At 39.0% G+C, this 17,191-nt stretch overlaps 1 protein-coding gene across 3 annotated transcripts in view; it reads right to left on the bottom strand.

The window, feature by feature from the left end:
- The window catches only part of LOC127868123 (4-aminobutyrate aminotransferase, mitochondrial-like), a 96,800-nt gene that overhangs the window by 37,978 nt on the left and 41,631 nt on the right, over positions 1-17,191 (bottom strand). Inside the window, exon 14 of one of the 3 annotated variants that reach the window (XM_052409741.1) lies at positions 14,458-14,474. The exons of the other annotated variants lie outside the window; for them this stretch is intronic. The gene's annotated coding sequence lies outside the window, so the exon portion shown is untranslated. Of the gene's footprint in view, positions 1-14,457; positions 14,475-17,191 lie in introns of those variants that run through there. 3 annotated transcript variants of the gene reach the window in all.

Below are 17,191 nucleotides of genomic sequence, written 5' to 3'. Positions count from 1 at the left end.
GTTTGTAAACCATTCAACACTTGGTAGAGAAGATCAAAATAAATGGCCTTTAATAAAGACGATGGAGGATTTGCTACTTAAATGTGATGTTCACAACAACCAAAAACTGAAAATGTTCTGCCAGGACCACAGTCAGCTGTGCTGCTCTGATTGTGTTTTACTGCATCACAGGTAGGTGACACTATCATTAACTTAAAAGTAGTTAGAAATGACCAACTTCGTAAAAAGTAGGTTGGTATCACTTGCATCAATCAACTTAAAAAATAATGTAAACAGTTTCATACATGTAGTTCAGTTGTTTGAAACATTATAAGAATTATTCTAAAAAATTAAATACTTAAATTCTAATATTTGATCATTTTTTCCAGAAATCTAGATGACATGATGTGACATATGTTTGTATATCCAATACCTGCATTGCAATATTATCATTTTACTCCTTTTATATGTTTTATTTCACCTAATGTTTTTCATGTCAAATTAATAATGGATAATTATGATTCATGTTGCTATTTCAGACAATGTACCAATTTAGCTCTTATTTCTGAATCTGTCAAAAAGATGTCAGCGGATATGAAGCAGTTGTCAAACAAAATTCAAACAACTCTTGCTGAATTAAATATGTATAAGACTACACAGGAGGTCAACATCAATTTCGTGGAGGAATCATATAACGAAAAACTGCAAGAAATCAGAGAACTGCGTAAGAAATTAAATGCCGATTTGGATGGACTGGAAAATTCCACTTTGAAAGAACTAGATGAAATAAGGACCGCTTTGCAAACCTCTCTCAAGAAAGATATTGAAAACTGCAGACTACTGAAGGATAAACTGCAACACCTCAGTGAAGCTGTACAGAGCCTTTGTGATAAGAGCAAGAAAGACCTTGAGTTTATAGCCAGCAGGAAATGCTTGGACAAGATACACGAGTTTGAGTCATATCTGAAGGAGAACCCAGTGAAGGTTCAGAGTCAAATAATATTCCAGGCAAACACTGACATTGTGCAGTACCTGACTAAACAGTCTTGTCTAGGCAGGACAATCAAGATGAATTCAGACCAGGTGTTGACTGTGAAGGGAAAGTCCGAGTATAATTTGAAAATATCAAGTGACACAAGTCATACTTGCTTTTTCGTTGGCATGTGCAGCCTTCCTAGTGGTCATGTCATTCTTGCAGATAGGCTTAATGAGAACGTGAAACTTTTGGACCAGCATTACAATGTGTCTAGTCACTGTGAAATGTCTGCTGCTGCAAGGGACATTTGCAAAATCACATCGAGTGAGGTAGCTGTGTCTCTTTGTTCTGGATATGTCCAGTTTATATCTGTGAAAAAAGGGCAGCTATTGAAAGGGAGGGAGTTTAAGGTGCCCCATGAAGCTATAGGTATTGCCCACCATAAGGGAGCATTGTATGTCACCTCTGGCAATGCTCTCTACCACTACACACTTACTGGGACACTCATAAAAAAACTTTATGAGAATATAGAATATGAATATACAGGTAAATGGATGGTTAATATATATGAATAATGAAAACATTGAACAAATTGTCAATACATGTGTATTTCATTATTTAAACATAGAATATAATTACTTCTTGGTATATTTACATCACGAATGAACTTATATGCGATTATTTATTTTTTAATAAAGTGTCAATGTCTTTAATTCTGATGTGTTTACATATAACTTGTTTTAAACTTTACAGTGTTCAAGTGTGCAGTGAGTCTTGCTGGTGACCGTATATATGTCATTGGCGCCAAGGACAAGCTGCTCACTCTGGCCGCAGATGGCACCGTGATATCCATCTTCATGGACCCTGAACTGATACATCCATTTGGTGTACATGTCACACCTGCAGGACAAGTCCTTGTCTGTGCATGTAACTCCAATAATGTCATACAGGTGGATCAAGAGGGGAGTAAGAAACTGGCAACTCTGGCTTCACAGAAATATGAGTTAATCTATCCAGTGTCTGTCTGCTGCAACACCAGCATTCAACAGATAATTGTGGGACTATCTAATAACAATAACATCATTGTAATGGAATTGCAATAGCTCATTTAATAGAAAAAACATAGATATAAACACAGTTATAAATGTAAATTCTCATTTTTAACAAATAACCTTATGTTTAAAAAGTTGTTTTGATACACATAAGATTGTACCATTTCATACAAGCGCATATGAAAACTTTCTATATTAATTCTGATTCGTTCTTTTGTCTTGAGGTTATTTGCCACAAAACAAATTTTATCATTTATGTACGGCTATATATGTATTGCTTTAAGTAATTATTGATATTTATTTTTGTTGTTGATTAATTATGTATTCTGATTAATATGTTAATATGATTTATACTCTTGAGCAATTATGGAGAGAAAATATGTTTTGTCATTTTTTTAATAGAAAAAGTATACATTGTATATCTTATGGTGTGTGTTTTGTGCCATTGGTGGCTAGGGCAATTAAGTATTGCAAGTGAAAATAAAAAAAATATATTTTCATTATAAATATTCGAATTATTGATCTAAACATGAAAATTAGTGTCTCTTTCTTTTAAATGATTATTAAATTATCTTTTGTTAAGTTTCTATCAATATTTGTTGAAAAAAAGAGTAAAATTGTACATGTATTTTGTATATTTTCTTGTTATTATATATAAAATGATTGTTGAAAAACAATTCATGGCGACCTTTTAATTTCTGTATCTATATTTTATGCTGATGTGTTTGTCTTTGCTGTAATGAGATTTCGAGCTTTTTGTATATAATTAACTGCTTTCAATGTATATATCTACGGAATCCGGATAGGGCCAAGTTGAGTGTCGCGTGTCGACCTCTCGACGCGCAATACGACGCGCGACAATCAATATTTGAGTGTCGCATATCGCGCAGGGTTTTAGAGAAAAAATTTCGCATAAAATCTTGACTGTCGATTGATTTATCGCGCGTCGTATTGAGCGTCGAGAGAATGTCGCTTGAATGTCGCGAGAATGTCGTGTGTCGACCTTCGAGCGCGACACATTATTATTATTATTAGTAGTAGTAGTAGTAGTAGTAGTAGAAGTAGCAGCAGCAGCAGCAGCAGTAGCAACAGCAGTAGCAGCAGCAGTAGTAGTAGCAGGAGTAACAGCAGCAGCAGGACAAGCAGTAGTAGCAGAAGTAGCAGCAGTAGTAGTAGTAGTAGTAGTAGTAGTCGTAGTAGTAGTAGTAGTAGTAGCAGTAGTAGTAGTAGTAGTAGCAGTAGTAGTAGTAGTAGTAGTGATGGTAGTAGCGGTGAGACTGGTTATTGTGGTAGTGGTAGTGGGACTGGTAGTAGTGGTAGTAGTAGAAGTAATAGTAGCAGTAGCATTGCATTAGCAGCACCAGCACCACCAACATTGGCAGTAGAAGTAGTTGTTGTAGTTGTAGTAGCTGCAGCAGTAATAATAGCACTACTAGAGTAGTAGTCAAAATTCAGTCATTGGTGCGTGATTGTTGCGAGTATGGTCGTTTGGGTTCACGCTATTTTACACCCACGTGTAAGTGTTCAAGTCACATTAAGATGTTTATTCGGCTGAAATTCCATGCAATAAACACATGTTTTCTGCTGGTTCTAAGCTCAGGATGGAAGCCCATATTTTTGTTATTTTTTATATGCTACTATCTATAATAGAGACCAGGAGTTTAACTTCGTTTTCCGTAAAACTATACCATCTTTACTGTAAACTAGGTCGACTTCGATCGCTCACTTTAGTCTGGAAACGGAAGTTGTAATACGCATGTTTGGTAAGGTAAGTGATGGAATGCGCTTTAGTTTGGATGGGTTATTTAAGAATACAGTATACTAACTATTTTGAGTATACTCTCTCAAAACAAGAACATCATACAGTACCAAATTACATGGGAATACCAGAAAATATCGACGATTTTCGTGCACACTATCGCGTTACAAGACATTTATTCGATATATTGCTTAAAATGACAGTGCTGTTTAGTTAAGCTTGGAACTTCATGTACATTTCCTGAATAATTTTACTTTAAGTTCAATTAATTTTTCTGCGCCTGCTATCAAATAAATCATGTTTTACTGAGAGATTTCTGAGTGTTTCTTAAAAAAATCATGTAAGAAGACTCATTTAATAAATACTTGAGGCTCGCTCTGTAAAAAGAGATTTTAATGCATGTACATAGTGTTGTCCCAGATTAGGCTGTGTAGTCCGCACAGGCTTATCAGGTGCGATACTTTCTGCCATAACTGGATTTTCGCTCATAGAAAAATACGACAAAAGCGGAAAGTGTCTCCCTGATTAGTGTGGACTGAACATGCAATCTTGTAAAACAATTTAGGCGCATGCATTAATTAGATTATAGCCGTCTAAATGCTCTTTACTTTTGATTCATGACACAGTTACATGTAATAATTTATGATTTGTCCATTTTAAATGATGCATATTTTATTGTACTGGGTTGAACGATACTTTTATTTTAATAATGTGTCCACTCAACATTCTTGCAGTTATGTTTTGCTGTGTTATATAATTATATAATAATAAATACAATTTTAACAACTAGCTTCTCTTTTCTTCACGTGATTTATTTATATATTTTAAACCAGAAGAACAACAAAATCCATAACATAATGAACGCAAAACATGATACCCTATATTCTAGGAACAAAACTATGTTTGACAAAATTCAGAATCAAGGTTCCCAATTTTCAAAAATTGTCCAGATCAAATTATTTCCAAGTTCCATCAATTATTTATCTATGAATAAACAACACTTGTATCATCTATATGTAAGGCTATTACAATAAATGGTTATTAATAGACTGATAAACAATTGAAAAAGTTACATAATCTACAGATTATAGAGCATTGTGCTTTGATCTCAATGTTCATGGAATAAGAACCAATATCATAATTATGATGTGCAGCTCGCACTCAACATTGCCATAGGCAGATAATACCTAAAAGAGATAACAATTCCAGTTCATGTTATTGACTCTTGATGAAATATCTGGAAAATGCATAGCATGCAATGTTTATGCAGTTATTTGCTACTGCTGCTGCTACTACTACTACTACTGCTGCTACTACTACTGCTACTGCAGCTACTCTTGCTACTGCTGCTACTACTTCTACTACTGCTACTGCTGTTACTGCTGCTGCTGCTACTGCTGCTGCTACTACTGCTACTGCTGCTGTTATTGCTGCCACTACTACAACAACTATTACTACTACTACTACTACTACTACTACTACTACTGCTACTACTGCTGCTACTGCCGCTACTGCTGATACTGCTACTGATGCTGCTGTTACTGCTTCTACTGCAGCTACTACTACTACTACTACTACTACTACTACTACTACAACTACTACTACTATTTTTACTACTGCTACTAATACTACTGCTACTACTACTACTACTACTGCAGCTACTTCTGCTACTACTACTTCTGCTGCTACTCATTCTACTGCTGCAACTGCTGTTACTCCTGCTACTGCTACTACTGTTGCTACTGCTGTTGCTGCTACTGCTGCTGCTGCTGCTGCTACTGCTTCTTCTGCAGCTACTACTACTACTACAACAACTACTTATACTGTTACTACTGCTACTGCTACTAATGCTGCAGCTGCTGCTACTGCTGCTGCTGCTACTGCTGCTTCTGCTCCTACTGCAGTTACTACTACTAGTACAACAACTACTTCTACTGCTACTGTTGGTGGTGCTGCAACTGCTACTTCACTGCTACTGCTACTATTACTACTCCTGATTCTGCTACTACTACTACTACCACTACCACCAGTTCCATTACCACTACCACTACTACCAGTATCACTAACACTACCGCTACTACTACTACTACTACTTCTACTACTACTACTACTACTACTACTGCTACGACTATTACTACTACTACTACTACTACTACTACTACTACTACTGCTACTACTACTACTACTACTACTGCTACTACTACTACTGCTACTACTACAACTATTACTTCTATTACTACTACTACTGCTGCTACGTCTGCTACTACTGCTACTCCTGCTACTGCTGCTACCGCTGTAACTCCTGCTACTGCTACTACTGCTGCTGCTACTACTACTACTACTACTACTACTACTAATAATAATAATAATAATAATAATACTGCTACTGCTGCTGCTACTGCTTCTACTGCAGCTAATACTACTACTACAACAACTAGTACTACTGCTACTGCTGGTGGTGTTGGTACTGCTACTACACTGCTACTGCTACTTTTACTACTCCTGATTCTGTTACTACTACAACTACGACTACCACTACCACCAGTCTCACTACCACTACTACCAGTCTCACTACCACTACCGCTACTTCTACTACTACTACTACTACTACTACTACTACTACTACTACTACTACTACTACTACTACTACTACTACTACTACTACTACTACTGCTGCTACTACTACAACTACTACTACTACTACTACTACTACTACTACTACTACTACTACTACTACTACTACTACTACTACAACTACTACTACTTCTGCTACTACTGCTACTTCTACTACTACTACTGCAGCTACTTCTGCTACTGCGGCTAATCCTTCTACTGCTGCTACTGCGGTTACTCCTGCTACTGCTGCTTCTTCTGCTACTGCTGTTGCTGCTGCTATTGCTGCTGCTGTTACTGCTGCTACTACTGCTGCTACTCCTGCTGCCGCTACTGCTGGCACTGCTATTGCTGCTACTCCTTCTACTGCTGTTACTCCTGCTACTGCTGCTATTGCTACTATTGCTGCTACTGCTGCTTCTGCTGCTGCTGCTACTCCTGCTGCCGCTACTTCTGCTACTGCTGCTGCTGCTGCTACAGCTTCTACTGCAGCTACTACTACTATTACAAGAACTACAACTACTGCTACTGTTGGTGGTGCTGCAACTGTTACTACACTGCTACTGCTACTATTACTACTCCTGATTCTTCTCTACTAGAACTACTACTACCACTACCACCAGTCCCACTACCACTACTACCACTCTCACTAACCTTACCGTTACTACTACTACTACTACTACTACTACTACTACTTTTACTACTACTACTAATACTACTACTACTACTACTACTGCTACTGCTGCTGCTACTACCGCTACTGCTGCTACTGATACTGCTTGTACTGCAGCTACTACTACTACTACAACTACTACTACTGCTACTGCTGCTGCCGCTACTGCTGCTACTGATGCTGCTGCTACTGATGCTGCTGCTACTGCTGCTTCTGCTTCTACTGCAGCAACTACTACTACAACTACTAATACTGCTGCTGCTACTGCTGCTACTGCTACTTCTTGTACTGCAGCTACTTCTACTACTACAACAACTACTGCTACTGCTGCTGCCGCTACTGCTGCTACTGATGCTGCTGCTACTGGTGCTGCTGCTTCTGCTTCAATTGCAGCTACTACTACTTCAACTACTAATACTGCTACTGCTGCTGCTACTGCCGCTACTGCTGATACTGCTGCTGCTGCTACTGCTTCTACTGCAGTTACTGCTACTACTACAACAACTACTACTAACGCTACTGCTGGTGGTGCTGGTACTGCTACTACACTGCTACTGCTACTATTACTACTCCTGATTCTGCTACTACTACAACTACCACTACCACCAGTCCCACTACCACAACCACTACTACCAGTCTCACTACCACTACCGCTACTACTACTACTACAACTACTACTACTACTACTACTACTACTGCGACTACTACACTACTACTACTACTGCTACAACTGCTGCTCCTACTGCTGCTGCTTCTACTACTGCTGCAACAGTTGCTGCTGCTGCTGCTGCTACTCCTGCTGCCGCTACTGCTACTGCCGCTGCTGCTACTGCTTCTACTGCAGCTACTATTACTATTACAACAACTACAACTAATGCTACTGTTGTTGGTGCTGCAACTGCTTCTACACTGCTACTGCTACTATTACTACTCCTGATCCTGCTACTACTACAACAACTACTACCACTACCACCAGTCCCACTACCACTACTACCAGTCTTACTACCACTACCGCTACTACTACTACTACTACTACTACTACTACTACTACTACTACTACTACTACTACTACTACTACTACTACTACTACTACTTTTACTACTTCTACTACTACTACTACTACTACTACTACTACTACTACTACTACAACTACTACTACTACTACTTCTACTACTACTACTTCTTCTACTACTGCTACTACTACTACTGCTACTACTACTTCTACTACTGCAACTACTTCTGCTACTACTGCTACTGCTGCTACTCCTTCTACTGCTGCTACTGCTGTTACTCCTACTATTGCTGCTACTGCTACTACTGTTGCAATTGCTGCTACTGATGTTGCTGCTACTGCTACTGCTGCTGCTGCTACTGCTTCTACTACAACTACTACTACTACTACAACAACTACTAATACTGTTACTACTGCTGCTACTGCTACTACTGCTGCAACTGCTGCTACTGCCACTGCTGCTACTGTTGCTGCTGCTGCTGTTATTGCTGCTACTAGATGCCGCTTTTTTTACTTAAGCTGAAAAAGTTACTATAACACCTTGCTTGCAGATGAAAAAATTACTCCCACACCGGTCGACATACGACACTTGCGCGATATTGGCTCGATATATCGTATTGAGCGTCGAAAGAATGTCATGCGTCGAGAGAATGTCGTGTGTCGACCTAGTGATTTTTAGGTCGACAGGCGACATTTTCGCGATATATCATATTGACTGTCGACTGAGTTGTCGTGCGTCGAGAGAATGTCGAGTGTCGCGCTCGAAGGTCGACACACGACATTCTCGCGACATTCAAGCGACATTCTTTCGACGCTCAATACGACGCGCGACAAATCAGTCGACAGTCAAGATTTTCTGCGAATTTTTTTTTCTAAAACCCAGCGCGATGTGCGACACTTCAATATTGATTGTCGCATGATTGTCGCGCGTCGTATTGAGCGTCGAGAGAATGTCGTGTGTCGACCTAGGGGTTTTTATGTCGACAAGCGACAATTGCGCGATATTGGCTCGATATATCGTATTGAGCGTCGAGAGAATGTCGTGCGTCGAGAGAATGTCGTGTGATTTTTAGGTCGACAGGCGACATTCTCGCGATATATCATATTGACTGTCGACAGATTTGTCGTGCGTCGTGAGAATGTCGCGAGAATGTCGAGTGTCGCGCTCGAAGGTCTACACACGAAATTCTCGCGACATTCAAGCGACATTCTCTCGACGCTCAATACGACGCGCGACAAATCAGTCGACAGTCAAGATTTTCTGCGATTTTTTTTTTCTAAAACCCAGCGCGATATGCGACACTCAAATATTGATTGTCGCATGATTGTTGCGCGTCGAATTGAGTGTCGAGAGAATGTCGTGTGTCGACCTAGGGGTTTTTAGGTAGACAAGCGACAATTGCGCGATATTGGCTCGATATATCGTATTGAGCGTCGAGAGAATGTCGTGCGTCGAGAGAATGTCGTGTGATTTTTAGGTCGACAGGCGACATTCTCGCGATATATCATATTAAATGTCGCGCGTCGTATCGTGCGTCGAGAGAATGTCGAGTGTCGCGCTCGAAGGTCGACACACGACATTCTCGCGACATTCTCTAGACGCTCAATACGACGCGCGACAATTCAGTCGACAGTCAAGATTTTCTGCTATTTTTTTCTAAAACCCAGCGCGATATGCGACACTCAAATATTGATTGTCGCATGATTGTCGCGCGTCGTATTGAGCGTCGAGAGAATGTCGCTTGAATGTCGTGTGTCGACCTCGAAGGTCGACACGCGACACTCAACTTGGCCCTATCCGGATTCCGTATATATCTGTCTTGTATGTTTGACATTTACAACAAATTGCCAAACATTTAGATTTGTCGACTCGTAATACCCCTAAATATCTAAAATGTGTGTCTTTTTTGTTGTTCGATTTGTTGATACTATACAATAAACTACAGGCTCGTTTATTTCATAAAATATTAAGTGAATAGTGCAATATTAAGGTATATTACATACTACACTTTTGTACTATTTTTGACCCTGCATTGACCCAGTTTTAATCTAGGTCGATATATTATTGCGACAAAATTTATTATTCTGACAAAGTTCCATAAAGATTTATCCCTTTATAAAGTTTTCACCTGCTTTTGCTTTTATTTGACCTATCTACCTAGTTTTTGACCCAACGTTACCTATCTTCGACATCCGCTGAGTTATCATAGTCCTGACCAAGTTTCATGGAGATTCAGCAAACATGTGACCTTCAAGAGTTTCACATTATTTTCTAAAACTTGACCTAGTGACCTCGTTGTTTACCCGTTGTGACCTATTTTGAAAATCGGCCGGGATATCGTTTGAATCAGGCAAATGTTCTTCGTTTCATGAAGAATGATCGCCTCTTGACTTTTCGAAAGCATTTTCTTTAATTTGACGTAGTAATGTAGTTTGACCCTACGTGACCGAGTTTCAAACTATGTCTAGATATCGCTGTTTTATAAATTTTACGATGACTGTGCAAAAATAAGTGTTAACAAGCTTTTTCTTAAATATGGCGTAATCATAAGAGTGGTTATAAATTCTTTTATTATGACCTAGTTTTTTACCACACGTGACCCTGTTTCGAACTTGCCGATTATCAAGGAGAAAGATTGTTCAACAGCACACGAACTAATAGGCTGATGTTGCATTTCTGTATGAGCTAATGCTGGTCAGGTGCATGGTTGGTGGTGACGGACAAACATTGAAGCTCTGTGATTTACACTACAATTTCGATAGTTTTACAATTATGTTATGGCTAATGTATTTCTGTTAAGATTACAGGCAACATTTCAACAGGCATCATAGAGAGTATTGACTATAAATAAAATAACTCTCAAAAGACAGGTTAAAGGAGTAAATGAGTTATTTGGGCTGTCCATCGTATAGTACATGTAGCTTAGTTGACACCTTTCATTGCTTATTCGAAGTGAATCAATATTAATAACTATATCTCACTAGATTGGTCACAAACACTAATTTGCTTTCATGATATTGCACTTGATTGATCCTGTTTGTATTATATTTTAATTTGAATAATTGCATAACATAACATGACCAATTACTTGTTCACATAATTTGTATCTTAATTTGTAGCTGCTCTTAATTCAACTGTCCCTAAAACCAAAAAATATGGGAGAATCGTGTGTCTACGGTATTTAGCAGTGGTACAGCAGTGACATTTTTACTGATATAAATAGAAAGCTGACGAATCTAAACATTTAACCACGGAAAACAAATGAAAAGACACGATACGCCAAGAGTATCCAAGCAGACGAACTGGTCATAATCGCTCTACCATGAGTGCTGTTAATAAGATAAGGGCTTAGAGCATTGGTAGTTACGTGGGCATAAATCTATTTCCTCAATGAGCTTTACATCTAGCCTCTGTAGTGTTTAAAGGCAAATGTTGGCGACGGACGACTGACGACGAACGACGGACAAAAGTTTGCCATTAGTTATAAGCCTTTTGGTAAAATAACGGAAACGCATTTTATATGGAACGGATAATGTGAAACTAAGGTTTACCGATTTTGCTTCACAAAAACACAATGTTTCGATATAACAACTGCAACAAATTCTATATGTGTAAGACGGTTCATTTTAAATATAGTACACTTCTTGAATACAGATATATATATATATATATATATATATATATATATATATATATATATATATATATATATATATATATATATATATAAGATTGGTTGTGTTTATTTTTCTTTACAAAAAAAGTATTCAAACTTATCTAAGTCAATTTTAGTACCATTCCATACTTTAATGACGTGAACACTATCGAAGAAATAGTACAGAAACTAATGACCTCTTCGTATTAAAGTGACCGACCAGTCAGCCAGAAATCTTTGATGAGACCGACGCCAGTTGCTGTATTTACGTTAGCGTTTTGGGGTTGTTGAAACAATTCCATTCTAAGATTTATAACCCAAAGAGCCGTAACAACACAAATTATGAAAGGCTCTGGGAGTCCGTTCATATGGACAAGTTTTTGGGCTAACTGTGGGTGGGGTCACCATTATAAGAGGACGCACTATGTGGTCTTTACTATTCCTTTATGTTCCCGCTCAAACACTTTTTATCACTAAACATAAACATAAGTTGATCGTTGATCGTAAATACATTCAAATAAAATGTTTAATGATGTAAGGTATATAATGCATCAATACTGAATTAAAATAGAAACTAACCAGGGTTCATGCAAAATTTATTATCGAAAGAAAACAAAAATGGTAAAATATGCTAAATGGTGTCCATTAACGATTGTGGTTTATATATGCATGAACGAGGGCTGGCACAGAATATCGTAGACAAAGTACATATGTCTATTTCTGTGCGCATGATTTTTAAAGAATTTGAATTGAAATATTAATAAATAATGTTCGCATATGAAGTAGGAATATTAAATAGAACAATTAGTTTGTTAGAAATGCAAGACGGTTAGTCAATGCGGTATGATGTACCGGCGCACGTACAATTATTGATTGATTTTCAGTATAGGTTAACTATGTTGGTGAAAAAATGGAAGTCAGCAGTAGACAGTTGACAGTAAGCAGTTGGCGGTAGACAGTAGGCTGTCTATTATAGAATTCCGTAGTATGCTTTACCGGCGCACGTAAAATTATTGATTGATTTTCAGTATAGGTTAACTATGTTGGTGAAAAAATGCGAGAACGCTAAAACTGCTTGACATTTATATCACATACAGTAACGGCATGCTGTGAAACGTGATAAAAATTTAAAAAGGCACTTCGAACAAAAGCGCGTTTAAACACGTCTAAAGTGCTTATGCGGAAACGATTTAAGTCAAAAATGCAAAACAGCTACGTTAGCGAAATGAGAGGCGCAGATGAAAATTATTGAGATAAGGTAGATTCCAAAGAGACGCATTTACATGAAAAAGTGTTAAATTAAATAAAAGTAAAACGATAAACACGTGCAATTGGTACTTGAATAAGCGGAATCAACGATTTACAAACGTATGGACTAACAAACAGATATCAAACTGCCGAAAGTTATCAAAAACTAATGGCGTCGTTATGAACATGGATACCCATCAGTCATAGCTCGTTCGGTACATAACACTGCTGTCGGGCTCGTACTACGCAAACCGATGTCAAACATAGCGTGATGCCGCTGACATGTGAAGTGTGAAATTACATTGGCGTGCGCCAGTTAATATCTAGTGATCTTATTCAAAAGTAATGTGTACATTTATTATTGGAACTAATTTTTTGACTTTGTGCGCACGATCTACAAAATGTCTGAACATTAAACCGTCCAAACGTCATCGAATAAATGAGCCGCGCTTTGGGGAAAACGGAGCCTGATGCATGTTGCAAAAAAGTGTCGTCTCAGATTAGCCTGTGCAGTCCGCACAGGCTAATAAGGGGCGACACTTTCCGCCTCAACTGGAATTTCGTTTAGAAGAATTTTCCTTCAAACTTCAGTAAAAGCGGAAAGTGTCGTACCCGATTAGCCTGTATGGACTGCACTGGCTGATCTGAGACGGCATTTTGCGCACATGCGTTTAGCCCGGTTTTCTCAGAGCAATCCTCAAATGTTAACAGATCTCACTCTCGGGCCTTTTTTCTACGATATTCTGGGACAGACCTCGTGTAAGTGCCACCAAACGTGAGTGTGCATTATTGTTATAAACCAGTACTTAAAGCGGCATTTTTTGTGTAATTTAATAATTTAAAACTATTTGTAGATTAGCATTCATACGCACTTTTGACCGTAGAAAATAATAGGGTAATGTGCATATCATTATTATATCAGTTCGTTGATACGGCTTGATAACCACATACGTTTAAAGAAATAGCGCTGGTAACATATCGCAATTTGAACAATAATATCCATCGATGAAATTTCAATTCGCAAGGCACTTACAAGAACAAAAATACAAATAGCAGGGAACACAAATATAAAGTTTGCCGTAATAAACAATTAATGCTGTAACAAATAGTTCGGAGCAGAAGACAATATACAAAGACAACGTAATCAAATACATACAATTCTAGGCATTAAACAATACGAAGTATTATTATTGTTACAATTGTTCGTATTTGGACCTAAACCATAAATACACTATATTTGATATAGTGTTGTACTTAATTCGCTTAATCACAATTTGACGAAAATACACATATTTAATTATAGATAATTGATTGTTATTAATACAGAATTCCAATACTAATTCTACTCATAACTATTTACTTTGTAAACACTGTTTTCCAACTTTGTCCACTTGGGCTTATGGCCTGTTTAACCCATTTATGCCTAGCGTATAGAAAAAAGGCCTTGGCAAACAGCGTAGACCCAGATGAGACGCCGCATGATGCGCTGTTTGCTTAAAGGAATTTCTGAAAGAAATATTCTAAATATAGAAATAAATATACTAGACATGACTAATTTTGGAAATAAATTGATTGTATTTAGAAGGATGGGAGAGTCCACTATGCATAATTGGGTTAATACACTTGAAACTTATAATACTGACGCAGCATCAAAACATAATAACATAATTGTTTGTAATGTGCAAATCTTAAACAACCGGCCACAAGGGCTTGAAACCATGGTCATATAAGTGTACAATTAGTCATTTACTGCCAATCTTATCAAAGTATCAGAAGAAACCTGATACCGGCTACAATGAAATCAGTTCTTCGGCATTTTCATTTATTCATATTTGCGAGCACACGGTCGAAACTCTCCATGAATATGTCCACGTGCTTGTTTTAAAGGATCAACGCGGGACGGAGTCGCAACGTGGCGGCACCGCACTACTACTAATACTACTACTACTACTACTAATACTACTGCTACTACTAATACTGCTACTGCTGCTGCTACTGCCGCTACTGCTGCTACTGATACTGCTTGTACTGCAGCTACTACTACTACTACAACAACTACTACTACTGCTACCGCTGCTGCCGCTACTGCTGCTACTGATGCTGCTGCTACTGATGCTGCTGCTACTGCTGTTTCTACTGCAGCTACTTCTACTACTACTACAACTACTAACACTGTTTCTGCTGCTGCTACTGCCGCTACTGCTGCTACTGCTACTGCTTGTACTGCAGCTACTGCTACTACTACAACAACTACTACTACTGCTACTGCTGCTGCCGCTACTGCTGCTACTGATGCTGCTGCTACTGCTGCTACTGCTGCTTCTGCTTCTACTGCAGCTACTACTACTACTACCACAACTACTAATACTGCTACTGCTGCTGCTACTACCGCTACTGCTGATACTGCTACTGCTGCTGCTGCTGCTACTGCTTCTACTGCAGTTACTACTACTACTATAACAACTACTACTACCGCTACTGCTGATGGTGCTGGTACTTCTACTACACTGCTACTGCTACTATTACTACTCCTGATTCTGCTACTACTACAACTACTACTACCACTACCACCAGTCCCACTACCACAACCACTACTACCAGTCTTACTACCACTACCGCTACTACTACTACTACTACTATTACTACTACAACTACTACTACTACTACTACTACTACTACTACAACTACTATTACTACTTCTACTACTGCTACTACAGCTGCTACTGCTGCTGCTGCTACTGCTGCTGCTACTCCTGCTGCTACTGCTGCTACTGCTGCTGTTGCTACTACTTCTACTGCAGCTACTATAACTATTACAACAACTACAACTTCTGCTACTGTTGGTGGTGCTGCAACTGCTTCTACACTGCTACTGCTACTATAACTACTCCTGATCCTGCTTCTACTACAACTACTACTACCACTTCCACCAGTCCCACTACCACAACCACTACTACCAGTCTCACTACCACTACCGCTACTACTACTACTACTACTACTACTACTACTACTACTACTACTACTACTACTACTACTACTACTTCTACTACTACTTCTACTACTACTACTACTACTACTACTACTACTACTACTACTGCTACTACTGCTTCTACTGCTGCTGCTGCTGCTACTGCTGCTGCTGCTACTACTGCTGCAACAGCTACTACTGCTGCTGCTGCTGCTGCTACTGCTGCTGCTGCTACTCCTGCTGCCGCTACTGCTGCTACTGCTGCTGCTGCTACTGCTTCTACTGCAGCTACTATTACTATTACAACAACTACAACTACTGCTACTGTTGGTGGTGCTGCAACTGCTACTACACTGCTACTGCTACTATTACTACTCCTGATCCTGCTACTACTACAACTACTACTACCACTACCACCAGTCCCACTACCACTACCACTACTACCAGTCTCACAACCACTACCGCTACTACTACTACTACTACTACTACTACTACTACTACTACTACTACTACTACTACTACTACTACTACTACTACTACTACTGCTACTACTACTACTACTTCTACAACAGCTACTACTACTTCTTCTACTACTTCTACTACTACTACTACTACTACTTCTACTACTGCTACTACTACTAATGCTGCTACTACTACTACTACTACTGCAGCTACTTCTGCTACTACTGCTACTGCTGCTACTCCTTCTTCTGCTGCTACTGCAGTTACTCCTACTACTGCTGCTACTGCTACTACTGTTGCTACTGCTGCTACTGATGTTGCTGCTACTGCTGCTGCTGCTGCTGCTACTGATGCTTCTGCTACTGATGCTGCTGCTACTGCTTCTACTAATGCTACTACTACTACTACTACTACAACTACTAATACTGTTACTACTGCTACTGCTGCTACTGCTACTACTGCTGCAGCTGCTGCTACTGCTGCTACTGCTGTTACTGCTGCTTCTGCTGCTGCTTCTTCTGCTGCTACTGTTGCTGTTGCTGCTGCTGCTGCTGTTATTGCTGCTTCTAGATGCCGCTATTTTTACTTAAGCTGAAAAAGTTACTATAACACCTTGCTTGCAGATGAAAAAATTACTCCCACACCGGTCGACATACGACACTTGTGCGATATTGGCTCGATATATCGTATTGAGCGTCGAGAGAATGTCGTGCGTCGAGAGAATGTCGTGTGTCGACCTAGTGATTTTTAGGTCGACAGGCGACATTTTCGCGATATATCATATTGACTGTCG

This window comes from Dreissena polymorpha, chromosome 2, assembly GCF_020536995.1.
Source record: "Dreissena polymorpha isolate Duluth1 chromosome 2, UMN_Dpol_1.0, whole genome shotgun sequence".
NCBI classification, from domain to species: Eukaryota; Metazoa; Mollusca; class Bivalvia; order Myida; family Dreissenidae; genus Dreissena; species Dreissena polymorpha.
The sequence above is the reverse complement of the archived record's forward strand: the minus strand, read 5'-3'. Positions and strand labels throughout refer to the sequence as shown.